The 15380-nt window shown below is 33.1% G+C and overlaps 1 protein-coding gene across 2 annotated transcripts in view; it reads right to left on the bottom strand.

Annotated features, from left to right (window-relative positions):
- Nucleotides 1-15380, bottom strand: part of LOC133849113 (homeobox protein 13) — an 85283-nt gene that overhangs the window by 65602 nt on the left and 4301 nt on the right. The window contains exon 2 of one of the 2 annotated variants that reach the window (XM_062284996.1): nucleotides 950-1025. The gene's annotated coding sequence lies outside the window, so the exon portion shown is untranslated. The remainder of the gene's footprint in view (nucleotides 1-949; nucleotides 1026-15380) is intronic. The other variant, XM_062284995.1, reaches the window with a different exon arrangement.

Below are 15380 nucleotides of genomic sequence, written 5' to 3'. Positions count from 1 at the left end.
GCTGCACTTTCAAATGGGCGGGTGGCAGCATGTGGCATGTGGCATGTGGCATGGGGCACAACGACGCGGCATCTTGAAGGGCAGCAAGTGTCTGCAATTTACTTCCGTGATCTAGCGACTAACAAGCTCCATTTCTCTCTCTTTCTCTCTCTCTCTGAATAGAGACATTGACATATTATCGCAACGGTTTAAGGACATGGCAAGTCAATCGGGCTGACATTAATTATGCTAACTGCAAGAGAGAGAGAGAGAGAGAGAGAGAGAAACTTGTGTTGCAACAACTTGACCTCAGTGTCTCGTCAGCTATTCATTTGCTTAACTTTCGTGCTGTGTGCGACGCATCAATCAAAAAAGCTAGACTAACTAGAGAAATGATTTTAAATGCGTGAACACAAAGTTCGTCACCAAAGGTAAACATAAAACGCAACAGAACAGAAATTTGTTGGCGCTCTGCCAGCTAAGAAATTAACAGAAAAATATATTCCAGCACAAAAACAAAATTGTTGTTTATTTTTTTGACGACAAATGGCGACAGGATGTGAGAAAGCAGAGAACTATGTAGTATCCACAACTATTCAAATTTGAATTGAAAACGTCATAAAGCAAATAAATATTTTTGTTCATAAAGTCGAACGGAAATTGATTTCAGCTCTTGCACAAATTGCGATTCCTTCGAACTATGCAGCGACAAAAAAAAAAATACACAAAAAAATAGAGGAAGAAGAAAAAACTTGATTCGCAAAACTCGGACTTTGACTGTGCTTTTTTTCTCAGCTTTGCTTTGCATTGCGAATGCGAATGCGAATCCGAATCTGAATCGTGATTTATGCGTTACAGCGCGACAAATAAAATAAAAATCAACAACATAGTTAAGAAGTAAATAGAAATAAGGGCCAATCGTGGGAGAAAGTACGCATCGCAATCGCAATCGCATAAATTTGACTTTGACTTACCTTGGCTGCCAAAAATACGAAGAAAATAAATGTTGATGAAGATGATGATGACGTTGATGTTTTCTTTTGATTCTGCAAGTATAAAAGAAAATAAGAAATTAAGAATATTATATAATTGTATGTGGATTGTAAATGTGAATTTCATTATGGAGAATTAGTATAATGATGAATGAGTATGCTTATAAATTGGAGACTAGTTCAAACACTTTCTCACACATGCCGCACACACACACACACACACACACACACACATATATATAAAATGCAAATGCGACTCGCCTCCCTAACATAATGTTGCAAGTATTTGAATGCCAAAAGGTGCCAGAAGATGCATTAAAGTGTGGTCAAAGAAACGAAACGCAGAAAAAAATCAAGTGAAAAAGCGGCAGTCGAGTGTGCTCGACTTTGAGATATCCGCTAACCATATTAAATAAAAGCAAAACAGTGTGAAATTATTTTTGAAATATACCAAATAATATACCACAATAATAGTGAAATATACCGAAGGTCATATTTGGTATATCGGTGAAATACTACATTCAAAATATGCCAAATAGATGCCAGATTGTCGCCGAAAATACTAATACATATTTGGTATATCAATGAAATACTATATTCGGAATATACCAAGTCGAGGTCAAAATATACCGGATCGTTGCCAAAAATACTAAAATATACCAAATGTGATATTTGGTATATTGATGAAATACTACCAAATAGAGGACAAAATGCACCAGATGATCAGCCAAAGCTTTTACTTGCCATTTTTCGGCTCGTCTGTTCATGCTGATCGAGCTTATATCAAATTTTTCTGCAAGCCCAAACTTAAATACCCTTCTACACTATGGGTAGGCGGGTATAAAAACGCAGAGAAGGTAAGGAACCATAAAAATGCGCACATAAATTATATTGAGAGGAGCCACTATGGATGGCACCATGGCAACCCTGGCAATCTGCGACGATGGCCAACATACGCAAATGCAATGTGAAAATTTATGACCAAGCATTGCCAGCCCGACACTTAGCAGGCGTCCAACACACTCCTCCTCTGCTCCCCTTTGCCCCATCGTCGTCTCGATTGGTAGGCAAATAAATTACAGCGTCATTCGCAGCTACCGAAAACGAAACCCGAAACCCGAAAACGAAAAAAGAAATAGAAGCTGAACAGTCCAATCAGACAGACAATCACACAATCGCAATCACAATCGATCAGCATATCAAAAGTCGTCAATCAATTGGCAAATAAAAAATAATTACAAGATTTACAGCTTCACATCAGTGATATGTGTTTGTTGTATCGAGCTCTTCATCGCTTTAACGATGTGTCCATTTTACATATGTATATATTTTGTTATAATCCGTCACTTGATCTAATGTTTTCTCCACACTTTTATGTTTACGTCTTCCAGACTTTGTTTTCTCTTCAAGTTTGCTACAAGTATATTCACTTATTGTTATGAGAAGATTTACTTTGATACTTAGCTTTTATATTTCAAATTTCTGATAATACTTCATCTTTGTCTAACAAACTAATTCAGTTCTATTCGATACTTTTATTTGTATGCCTTTCTGTCTTTTTTACTATTTATTTGTGTTATAATTTTATTAATGTTTTCTTTTTTTTTGTTAATTTCTCCCTAGTCGTAATAGAATGATTTTTATCTATGAATTTTTAATGTGCTTAGATTTTATATAATTTGCTTTTATTTTTGCTTATCATTTTGTTAATATTATTAATTGAAATTTCCTATCTCTCATTATAACGTTGTCATTATCTATCAGTCAATAATATAAATTTTTATATCAATTTTGATCTATACTTTTCTTATTGCGTTTTTCTGCTTTCTTTTTATTTGTGTTTTATATTCTTATCATATTATGAGGGTTGGTTTTTTTTTTATTTCCCATGTCTTATTATAACATTATCTTTGTCTAACAATCTATATTAATTCGTGCAAAAAATATGTATCTTAAATCTTTCGCACTTGCAACTTGAATTGCTCATTCAAAAAGGTTTCAAGTTCACAAAACTTAGAAGAATTTGATTGACTAAGCCCACAAAAATGCTGCTATAAATAATTGCAAAACTTAGAAATAAAAACATAATATTGCATTAAGTTTTTAGGGATTGCGTTGCTTTAAAGATACTGAGATCATAGCAAACTTCAACTGAATACTTCGCTCCAATTTGAATGGGGAATAAAACTAGATTTACTCAGTGTGTTTTACTAGATATTCATTCTGTTGTAACGACGCTGCCCACTTTCAAGTGCACAACGAATAACTCTGAATGCTTTCGATAATGTTAATGATAATGATTCACATGGCTGACCACGAGACTCAAACTGAGCCAAAGTCAGACTCAGAGCATCGGAGGCATAAAAGAGCTATGAATCACAGTTGTGCTGCGGCTGTGGATGAATCGTTAGTTACACCAGACCAGACAGAGTTATTGTTGCTCTGTTGTTGCTTTTCCAGTCTCAGTCTCAGACTCAGTCCCACTTCCAATTCGAATTCCAATTCCAGTTCCAATTTCCAAAGTCCGAAAACAAAAGAGCCCCATATTAATTTTATATAATTGAGCAAAACGCGCTCGCGGACTTTGTCGGACTGTGTGATGTTTCTGTTTCGGTTTCTGTTGCTCTTTCTTTTTCTTTTTCTTACGCGATGCAGCTTTGGGCCCCCAAAAATGGTTGTTGTATAGAAGAGGAAAGAAATGAAACTTAACTACAAAGCCGCCGTTGCGTCGTCCAATTTCGTATCCCATTTCGAGTACTGCGCTTGATTGATGGACATGAGCTGCTATTTGCAGAAATAACTATAGTTGTTTTTGTTACTCTTGTTGTTGTTGTTGTTGTTGTGGCTAGTCTTGTTGTTATTGTTGTTTATGCTTCGACTTGTTTACTTATAGCTTTTTGCAATGTTACGCATATCTATCTGCCACAGAGTTCTTGCTCTCGCTCTCGCTCTTGCTCTTGCTTAATTGCCTCCTATTTCTTGTACTAATATTATGCTTGTATGTTGTGTGTTGCATATACACATGCTGCAGCAGTTTAAAGTTGCAGTTGCAGTTGCAGTGGCAGTTGCACTTGTTGTTGCAACTGCCAGCGTAATATTTGCTTCGCTTGTGCAGCTTGAGTTCCAGGCACATTTGGTAGCCGATTATTAACTTGAAGATTGCACATTTCACAGTCAATTAACTGCGCAAACTACTCAGACTACACACACACACACACTCACACATGCAGGTTGAAAAAACTTAAGTAACTTTTTTATGTAATGCAATCATTTTATTTGCTTGGCTATCAACAAGTTTTGTGCAAATCATTTGCTACACCAAAACAACAATAAAAATAATTCTTGCTGCTTTTTTCCCCTTCGTTATTATCTTCTACTTTTTTTTTATATTTTTGCATTTCATTTTTTTATACACGCTGCCGTCTCAATCTATAAAGTATATAGCACTTCACCGATATACCAAATATAACCTTTGGTATTTTTGCAGTATTAATTTGGTAATTTTTCAGAATAATACCACACTGTTTTACTTTTATTCATCGATAAACCTTATATAAATTTTGGTATTTTTAGTATTTTAATGGTATATTATTTGGTATATTTTTAGAATAATACCTCACTGCTTTGCTTTTATTCCTCGATAAGCCAAATATAACATTCGGTATATTATTTAATTTGTTGGTACCGCTCTGTTTTGCTTTTATTCAAAATGTGTAGTAAGTATCTCATCGTCGAGCACACTCGACTGTAATTGTTTCATAAAAATCTGATACGTTTTGTTTTCCCTATTTTTCGTGTATTTTTAAGTTTAATTTGTATTCTTTCCATCTTTACTAATTCTACAACTTTTTTCTCTGTTCCCACTCCCTTTCGCTTTATCAAACTCTTCGTCTTTAGTGCTTTAATAAATTGCTTCAAATTATTGCGTTCCGTTTTGTTGACTTCCTTGTCCAAAGTTGAAAAAGGGATTTGCTGTCGTGGATGAAAAACTTCTTGAACATTGTTTTCTTAATGGTCATGCATTAATCGTCACTCAAGCGAGTGGCTGCAGCATCTTTACATTCGTCGTTTAACTCCAAAGTGCAGCTCATCAAATATGAAGCAGATATTTAACACGTTGTCGCCCATTAAATCAAAGTATTTGCTTGCAACAATATTTATTTTGCAATTTAACGAAATCGATACTCGCTTTTGTATTTTACAGACTCATTACTTATACGCCATGTGAATCTTGTTCCGTCTTTGCAGCTCGCAGCAAACAAAACGAAATCACTCATCATCAATAATTGGTAAACACTTAAAAGGTTTATGAACCTCTAGCCAAAAAAAAAAAAAAACATAAATACATAAAGCTAAACAAATGAAGACAACAACAACAACAACAACAGCAGCTGAAAAACTCTTCAAGCGCTGTATAATTTCTTATAATTACTTTGACTTTAGTTTATTGCTCTGGCGCTGCTATTATTATTATTATTACTATTGTTGTTGTTTATGACTCATACTCTGGCAAGCTTTTCCCAAATGAAGATTTAATTGTAAACGAGAAAACGAGAAAAATAAGAAATGTGAAATAGAAACGAATAAAACAAAAAAGTTTATACAAGCGAAAAGTTGAGCTAGCAGCCGCCGAAAGCGCAGATTAATGTAATTATGGAAACGCGATGAATTTTACAAGAAAATTGATTTTCAATCGAGTTGCAGCAGCAACAGCTTCAAGCTGAGACTTCCACGAAACGCGACCGCAATGAGCTCTTACTCAACTTGCACACACGTGAATCGCTCTCTCTCTCTCACTCTAACACTCCCTCTCTCACTCTAACTCTTTCTGTCTCTCTCCCTTGCTTATTCACTGACCATAGCGAATCGTTTTTCAAATGCAATAATGCGTGAGTTAACTCGAAACTAAAGCGTGGCGAGCAAGCAACAACAACACGATGAAATGGAAACTTCAACGGCCAAATGAGTGTTGCAAAATGTGTCAAGCCAAGGTTGGAAAACACTTTTGGGGAGAAAGCAAAGAGGGTCACAAAAGGTTTCGAAGAAATTCAACAAAACATTTAAATGTGCAAACCAAAAAAAAAAAAAAAAAAAAAAAAAAACCAAATGAATGGCGAAAATTGAGTGTAATCTAATCGGTAAATTGATTTTTAACTGCTTAATTAGCGCAATTTGAGCTATTAAAATCAAGGTTTTATTTTTACAGTTAGCGTGCGGGAAATATTGTGTTTTATTGCAAAAGAAAACAAGGTAACAGATAAAAAAAAATAATTAAATGTTGAACAGCTTGCAAAATTTACAAATTCATTATTGTTGCGCATTTTCAATTCAATCAACAAAAAAAGAAAATGGAATACCAAAATAATTACGACAAATTCAATATTTAAGGTTAGAAATAAAATTAAACAAATATACATAAGTAAATAAATATATATAATAATTAAAAAATATTAATTATAAATAATGAAATTAAAAATAATTATTATTGAAAAACTAAAACAAACACAAACTAATATCATAAACTCAAAAAAAAACAAAAAATATATAAAAACCAACAAAATAATAAAAATAATAAATAATACAAATAAATTGAAAAACAATTGTAATTAAAATTTGAATAATTTCTTTCTCGATAAACAGAATTAAAAAATTCTAACTGTAATCTCATGATTATTAAATACATTCAAAACAACATAATAATAGTAATCGGTATTTTCATAATTTGTGACTCGATAAAATTAAACTTTTTACGTTCAATAAATTAATTTCGTACAAATTATAATAGTAATTGAAAATAACATAATTTGTGACTCGACGAAGTCAATCAATTTATACTTATTTAATGAATTTAAAAAAATAATAATATAAGTAATTGAAATTTACATAATTTATTAAATAAATTAAAAAAAAAATAATATTAGTAATTGAAATTTACATAATTTGTGAATCGATAAAGTCACAATTTATACGTTAAGTAAAGAAATTAAATAGAACACATTAGTAATGAAAATTGTTGACTTAATAAAATTCAAATTTCTACGTTTATTAGATAAATTAAAAAAAAATGATATTAATAATTGACATTTACATAATTTGTGAGTCGGTAAAGCAGCAACTTTGTAGAAGTGCAAATAACAGATTCCAGCAACACACAGACTGTATGTGTGTGTGTGTATGTATGTGTGTGTGTCTCTGGTGATTTTGGTGCAACCTTAGAGAGATGACAAGATGCAGATTGCGACAAGTGCAGATACAGATACAAATTGCGGGAGCATTGCGCCGACGACAACTTGCGAGTTACGGGGAGTATTTTACTCTGTCTACCTCTCTCCCTCCCTCACTCTCTTTCTCTCTCTCTCTCTCTCTCCCCGCTTCTCCCTGGTGGGCTGCTTATCGCTTTGCGTCTCTCGTGTCACTGGTTATCATCATCGAAACGGAGACAGAGTCAGAGGCAGAGATAGAGATAGCGACAAAGGCAGAAGAAGAAGACGAAGAAGAAGCAGAAGAAGCAGAGGAGGAGCACAAACAACAAGACAGAGAGAGACAGAAACACAAGCGGAGCGAAGCATGCACAAAGTGCGCCGCTTATCAGGCTTATCATGCGTAAATGATAAATGGAATTGAACACATTTCGGTTGTTGTTTTGTTTGTTTGTCATTGCTCTGGTTGTTGTTGCTGTTGTTGTTGTTGCTGTGCAGCTAGCGTGTCGGCTTAGGTTTTGCTTTTGGTTTTATTTTTTCGTTAAGGTTTTTCTTTGCTTTTGGCTTTGGCTCTGGCTCTGGCTCTGGCTCTGGCTTTGTGTGCCCCCTTGTGTCTCCCTTCGCTTGGCTCGTTCGTTTATCGCCTCCTCTTGGGTTGCTGCTTGTTCAGCTTTATTGCGTTTGCTCGTTTGCATTGTAAAATATTTTACAAGGCAGGCAAACAAACAATTGCAACAATAACAAACAACACCAAATGTTACAATTAAATAAATAACTGAGGGGCGAACGGAGAGACCAAACTCTCTGCCCTCATCCATGACTTCTCCGCTGTCCGATGTCCGATGTCCACTGTCCACTGAAAACTGTGTCTGCAAGTAATCATCGCAGACATTGCACACATTTGCCAGACAATGCCACTAGGTCAAAGTCAGAGCCGGACATTATCATTCGATATGCCCATATAATCTTATATATATACTGAAAGATATCACAATGACAATGAAATTATATTTTTGCAGTTTTCACAAATATCTATAACAAAAATCCGATTACATCGCACATTTTATGGCTAGACTTCTTTAAAGTAGTGAGTTATTGTCTTAATCACAAATTTGTTTAATGATTAGCTTTAAAACAGTCAATAACTTGTCCTAAAAGCACAATTCACTGCTACAGTATATAAAAAATACTGTTTTCATAAAAACTATTTACTTGTAATTGATGTTTTTCTAAAACATCTCGAGTTTATAAATTGTGCGAGAATCTTTAAAAGTATAAACTGTAAAAATACTAAAATCTACTGATAATACTACAAATAAATACTACAATACTAAAAAAAATTCTAAAAAAAAATTCTAAAAATTCTGCTATGGAAAAGCTGTTCCATTTAGTGAAATACTGTTAAAAGTATAAAAATACTAACTATACAAATACTAAAAATAATACCACAAGCACTAAAATATACGAAAAAGCTTGCTCATAAAAGTAATAACTAGAAAATACTTATAACTATGCTTAAATTAAACATAATACTACTAACATCAAAAAATACTAAGATAATTTGTTGACAAAAATACTGTTGCAACTATAAAAATACTAACTAAAAAAAAGTTCTGCAATTAAGACTATTAATAATACTATTAATACTCTAAAGTTAATAACACGGTGCTCATTTTTTGCTGTAATACTATTACTAACTATAAATATAACTATAAATATAAATACTAGAAATTATACTACTAGTGCTAAAAACTATAAAAATACTAACTAATAAAAGTTCTGCAAATAAGACTATTAATACTAAAAATAATACTATTAATACTCTAAAGTTAATAACACGCTGTTCATTTTTTGCTGTAATACTATTACTAACTATAAATATACTAGAATTTATACTACTAGTACTGAAAATACCATCATAAAAATATATTTTTCAAATCAATAAACAAAAAACATTTTGTGTTCACTATTTTTTTCATACCTAAATATACTTGTATGTATGTCTTTCCTAGCATCTTTCTTCTTCTATCGAATAACGCCTTCCACTTATTTACGATATTTAAATGAGATGCTGCCTCAAAGATTAGATGTCTCTGTAGTTTGCCAGAATGTGTGTTTAACTTAGATTAGCACAAAATGTCAGTTGAGTTTATTCAATCCGAATCGGAATGTAACCTCATTAGATAAGCGAGTGTTCTTGAAATGTTTTCAATGCATACGTAAGATCTTAATTTAATATAAAGACTATATTTGGTTTTTGAAACTCGTATCTTGATGGGTAATAATCATATTTGGACACGACAAGAAAACATTAATTGATACGAATAACTTTTGATAATATTGCTGGCAGTTTAAATCGAACTCTTTTTTTGTTGGTGTTGTTTGGTGGTATTATTAGTCTAATTTATTTGATGATTGATTTGGTTTTTGAAGAGGTTGGCCCATAAATGCGGTAATATACAAATTTGATTTGTTAATTATGTGATGTATGTGCGTGTGTGTGTAAAAGATTTACATAAATTGCATGTGGCAATCGTTGCATACGAGTATATTGCACACACATACAAGTATAATCAGATGAAAACGTGGCTCGATTCCAAATTGAATTGTAATTAAATGCGGCAAATACAAGCGACTGCATTTAAATCCACAACAACAGCGCGACATAATTCAATCAAATGAAACAAAAAGAGAGAAAAACACACACAGACATACACACAATAAATTGTTGTGGAAAAGCGATCCGAACAGCAACAACAACAACAACAACAGCAACGACATCGATATTAACATGAACATGAACGGAGGCAGATAATATGACATGGAATATGATATATGTATATATATATATGTGTGTAAATTAAGTATGCATGCTGAAGAATAAATGTCGCTTGCATAACGAGAGCTGAGAAAGTGAAATAAAATTAATGAAGGGGAGGAGGAGGAGGAGGAGATGAATGCGATGCAGTCAATTGAAATGACTTTAAAATGCGATTTATGCAATTTAGTGGTCGCAGGGTTAACTAGCTGTCCCTCTCATTATATTTATAGTTTATATTTATCCATTCAATTGCGCAATTAACCTGAATGAATTCAATGTGGGTAAACTGACACAATTTGCATTTGCTTTCCAAATTAATACATTACTCGCACAATCGCATTCAAGTGCGAGCTGATTGAGATACATCCACCTACAGATGCAGATACAAGTTGCATTTTCCAGATACTCCTGTCATAGATATGTGGCAAAGACACACACAGGTTGACTGTCTCCTCCTCCTCCTCCACCTGTTTCTCCTCCTTTAAGGGCAACAAAACAACAAACTGTTTGTCAAAATGAAATGAAACATGGCCACAACTGGTTTGGGGGGCAAAAGAAACGACATGTTGCAACAACCCTTGGAGAACAGGACAAGGGACGCATGCTTGAAACAGATGTTGCCTCGACTGTCTAACCGCAGTCCCAACCGCAGTCCAATCTCCTCCCCCGCTCTTTGAACTACGAATATTTACGGTACCCACAACAAGTCTGGGTTTGAGTTTTGCTTCAGTCTCAGTTTGGACCAGCGCAAATGTAATTGAAGCTGAAGCTGAAACAGTTGAGCCAGCAAACAACAACCAACAAACAGCAAACAGTAAACAGCGACATAACAACAACTAAACTGACAGAAAAATGCTCTGCTATTCAAAGCAAATAAATCACAAAATTATTCCTTAAGATTTCAAATAAATGTGCAACGGCAACAAGATATAGAAAATATGAAATAAGGGAAAACATTTAATAATTTATCTTATTTTGTTAACGGAATGTCTTTATAAGATTCTAATGTTCTTATTATTAACTAATTGAAAATTAAAAAGAATTCAAATTACTGGGTATATTTTTAAGAAAATCCTTTTACTATTTTATAAACCAAATCTTTAATCAGTTATTTCGTTAATAATTTATTTATTTAATTAATAATCTATCTTATTTTGTTAACGGAATGTCTTTATAAGATTCTAATGTTCTTATTATTAACTAATTGAAAATTAAAAAGAATATATTTTTAAGAAAATCCTTTTACTATTTTATAAACCAAATCTTTAATCAGTTATTTCGTTAACTATGGCATTATTATAATATGAAAAGATGAAACTAAGTGAACTTGTTTAAACAAGAATTAGAAAAATGTATATTGACCAATTTGAACTTTTCTTCTTTAAACTTGAAATTTATAGAACAATAATGTTAGGTATATAATATATGTATTTTAGAGAAAGTAAATGAAGACTTACAAACCAAAAACATTGCAAGAAAACTAAACTTTGAAAAATATTAAAAATTTAAAGAGCTAAAAATCGATAGTTAAAATATTACAAAAATCACTTCACAACCGTATTTCAAGAAAATCAATAAATATTATGTAGGAATTTATTTACCATTTACTTTACATACATATATTAATTATATTAATATTATTATATATTAAATATATTAATTATAATTTTGAATTATTATTTAATATTTGTTATACCATATTATTTAATTCGATTTTGAATTATAAAATACAAAAAATTAACTACGAAAACCTAGTTGAAGAAAACCTTTTAATATTACCAACTATTGGAGAACAAATTTCGTATGAAAAACAATTGTCAATCATATTCAATGTTAATTGAAATGAGCGCATATAGTTTAATTGAATAACTATTAAAGTGCAGCTGTTGCAAAGTGCATGACAAACTGAAAGTACTCTAAGTACTCTTTAGCTGCCAAAGAAGAAAGAGGAAGAGGAGGAGAAGCATTCAAAGCCAAGTAATTGTGACATATGCATTGTATTATGGAACTGACGCTGTCTCCGCACTTGCCTCATCAGTCTTGAGTCTTCGAGTCTCGTGTGGCGTGTCAAGAGCAGCGACAGAGACAGAAAGATAGAATGAGAGAGAGAGAGAGAGAGAGAGATAGATAGAGAGGGAGAGAGAACGTAGGCCAGGGTCAGACGTCAACCAGCTGATGGACAAAAGTCAATTTCTGTCAGACTTGTGGGTCAATGCGAATTATGGAAATTGAGAAGCAACCACAATTTTGGGGGCACACACACACACACACACACACTGCAATCCATTGGCAGTTGACTGACGGACAGACAGACAGACGGACGCAAATTGAAAAGCAAATTGTCAATCTGCAGCAAAAATGCTAAAAAGAAAAGCCAAAGCTGAAGGGCTAATTCATGAATGGCCACTTTAAAGCGTTTTGTCTCTCACTCTCTCTCCCCCTCTCTCTCTCTCTTTTTAGACGTGTATTTCACTTTATTGCTGATGTTGCTGCAAGGACCAAAACAGGACCCTCTCCCCCTCTCTTGTTTCTCTCGTTTTTTGTTGGGCATCTAAAGCACAAACTTCATATGGATGCAACAAAATGTGCGGAAAGCAGCATCCAATTTGCTGACTAACATAAAAAGTGCATACACTCCTCCCCTCTCCCACTCCCCCTCTCCCACTCCCCCTCTCCCACTCCCCCACTCGCTTGCTCTCTTCGCCATCAAGCGGAATTTCCATATGGGGGCAGAGGCATAAAATTGTATACAACAAACACTTGTAGTCTCGTCTCGTTCCCAAAGCCAACTTGCAAATGCTCCAAAATCTCAGAGAAACTTTTCCATGTGCATTTCACTCCGTGTGTGTGTGTGTGTTTGTGTGTGTGTGTGTGAGTCACAGTTATCCTGGCATTTTTGTTGGCAATGGCTCCTGGGAATTACCTTGGTTATTGTTTCAACATTTTTATCTGCCCCGAAAAATGAGACAGCACCGAGCACAAAAACAACCAAAGCAGCCAACAACACAACAACAAAAAATAAACCCAGAACCTTGCACGGTTAGCTGAAGGGTGACGAAGAGAGAGAGAGACGGAGAGAAAGCTAGAAAGCGAGCCATGTTTATAGGTGTGTCTGTCTGTGTGTGTGTTTGTGTAGGTATTTCACGAGTGCATTTGTGCATAAATCCCAATTTAATCCATCCGGCTTTTAGTTTGTACATTTTTTGACTCGACTTATATGGATTTCCCTTCCCTTTTCGCTCTTCACCCTTCGCTCTTCCTCTAGCTTTTCACCCTCGCGTTGTATTTTTGCATTTCTGCTGATATCCTTGTTTTGCGGCTATGCATAATTACGGACTTTTTCCAGGGAGGGGGAGTATGAAGAGGGAGGGGGAGTTGACAAGCTGCTCGTCTTCCCCATTGTAATCAGCTTGCTTTTTAATTTGATTTAACATACTTAAGACTTTCAAGCATAAATTATAAATGTTGCCATCGTTTACATTTTCAATGATTTTTTTTAATTTGCAAACATTTAAAATTATGAAACATGATTCTATCATTTTCATATTTAAATATCTATACATTCCTTTAGTTTTCAATTTACAAGAAACGGCTAAACATTTAAAAAATATCAATTTCAAAAGTAAAATTCATACAAAATTTTCAATTAATCTTATCAAATTAAAAATCAATTAAGTTTAGAAAAAACTTCCAACCTCATTTTAACATTTTCAAAACAAAATATATTCATTTTAATTTCAAAAGGAAATTTCAACTACTTGAACAAAATGTCATAGAAAAACAAATTTAAATTTCATTCTTTTAATGTACAAATCAGATAAAGAAAAATAAACAAAACTAGTAAAAATAAATTCATAAATAGTAATTTTAATTTCAAAAGTAAATTTCAACTACTTGAAGAAAATTTCACTGATAAATATATGTAAATTGAATTGTTTTTACGTTCAAATCAAATAAAGAAAAATAAACAAAACTCGTAAGAAAAAAAAATAAATTCATAAAAATATGTTCGTTTTAATTTCAAAAGTAAATTTCAACTAGTTGCACCAAATGTTATATAAAAACAAATTCCAAATTAATTCTATTAATGTACAAATCAATTAAAGAAAAATAAACAAATAAATTCAGAGAAATATATTCATTTCAAATTCAAAAGTAAATAGTAGTTGAAAATTACTTTTGAAATTCGCAACTCTAGCTTTAAAATTAGGCTTGTTATTCGATTTTTTTTGATTTTCGGGGGCGGAAGTGGGCGTGACAAAAATTTGAAACAAACTTGATTTGCGTGCAAACATAACAAATGCTGTCGAAAAAAAATTATAGCTCTATCTCTTATAGTCTCTGAGATCTAGGTGTTCATACGGACGGATGGACAGACGGACAGACGGACATGGCTATATCATCTCGGCTGTCGGCACAAAGTTATAATACCCTTCTACCCTATGGGTAGCGGGTATAATGAACTTCATTAAAGAGTATTCCACATTCATAAGCTTAACTCTCAGCTCAGCTTTAATTTTGATCTCGTTCTCGCATTTTTTTTTTGTTGTTTCCTTTGCAATTGCTCCCAAGGAACCTAACGAGCCCCGAACTGACCAGACAACAGACAAAAGACAATTCTTGTAGTTTTACGGCATTTTCACAGTTTGCTTCACAGTTCCTACTCCCCGGGGTATTTTGCCGAAAATGTTTGTGCGAAATTTTGTGGCAACATTTTCGCTGCGCCGCATTTTCCATTTATGCGATGCGATCTGAAACATTTGCCAGGTGTTTCACCTTGCATTCGGTTTGTCTAAGCTTTGCATTTTCAATAACAACAACAACAATACGCATATCCGATAAGCAAATGGCTTTCCACACAATGTTTGTTTATCGAAATGTAAACTTATATCAGTTGAACCGCATTGCCAAACAAAATTTATAAATTAAATAAATATTTTTGGAAATCGACTAATTGATACACTGTAAATTATTAAGTAATAATGTGATGTCTAGAAATACGAGTATGTAAAAAAATAAATTTAAGTGAATTTACAACTTAAGGAAAATCAATTCTGATATAATTATAAATGGAATATAATACAACTTGACTGATGTTATCGCTATCCCAATAATTGAAAAGTATTGTAAACAACACAACTAATTATTACACTGCAAATTATTAAGTAATAAAGTTGACTTTGAATATTCATAAAGTACAATTTGAGTAAATTCAATTATTGTTACTATAACTTAAGAACTTTCCTTATAACTAAAAAATAGTATAAACAAAATTCCACAAAAGAAATTCCTAATAAAAACCTTTAGCAAAACTTTCGATTTTAAAATTGATTAAGAAATTGAAGCACTTTAAGAAATATATAACCATCACAAAACTTAATAAGGAAA

The sequence above is a fragment of the Drosophila sulfurigaster genome, chromosome X (genome assembly GCF_023558435.1).
Source record: "Drosophila sulfurigaster albostrigata strain 15112-1811.04 chromosome X, ASM2355843v2, whole genome shotgun sequence".
Lineage (NCBI taxonomy): Eukaryota > Metazoa > Arthropoda > Insecta > Diptera > Drosophilidae > Drosophila > Drosophila sulfurigaster.
The sequence above is the reverse complement of the archived record's forward strand: the minus strand, read 5'-3'. Positions and strand labels throughout refer to the sequence as shown.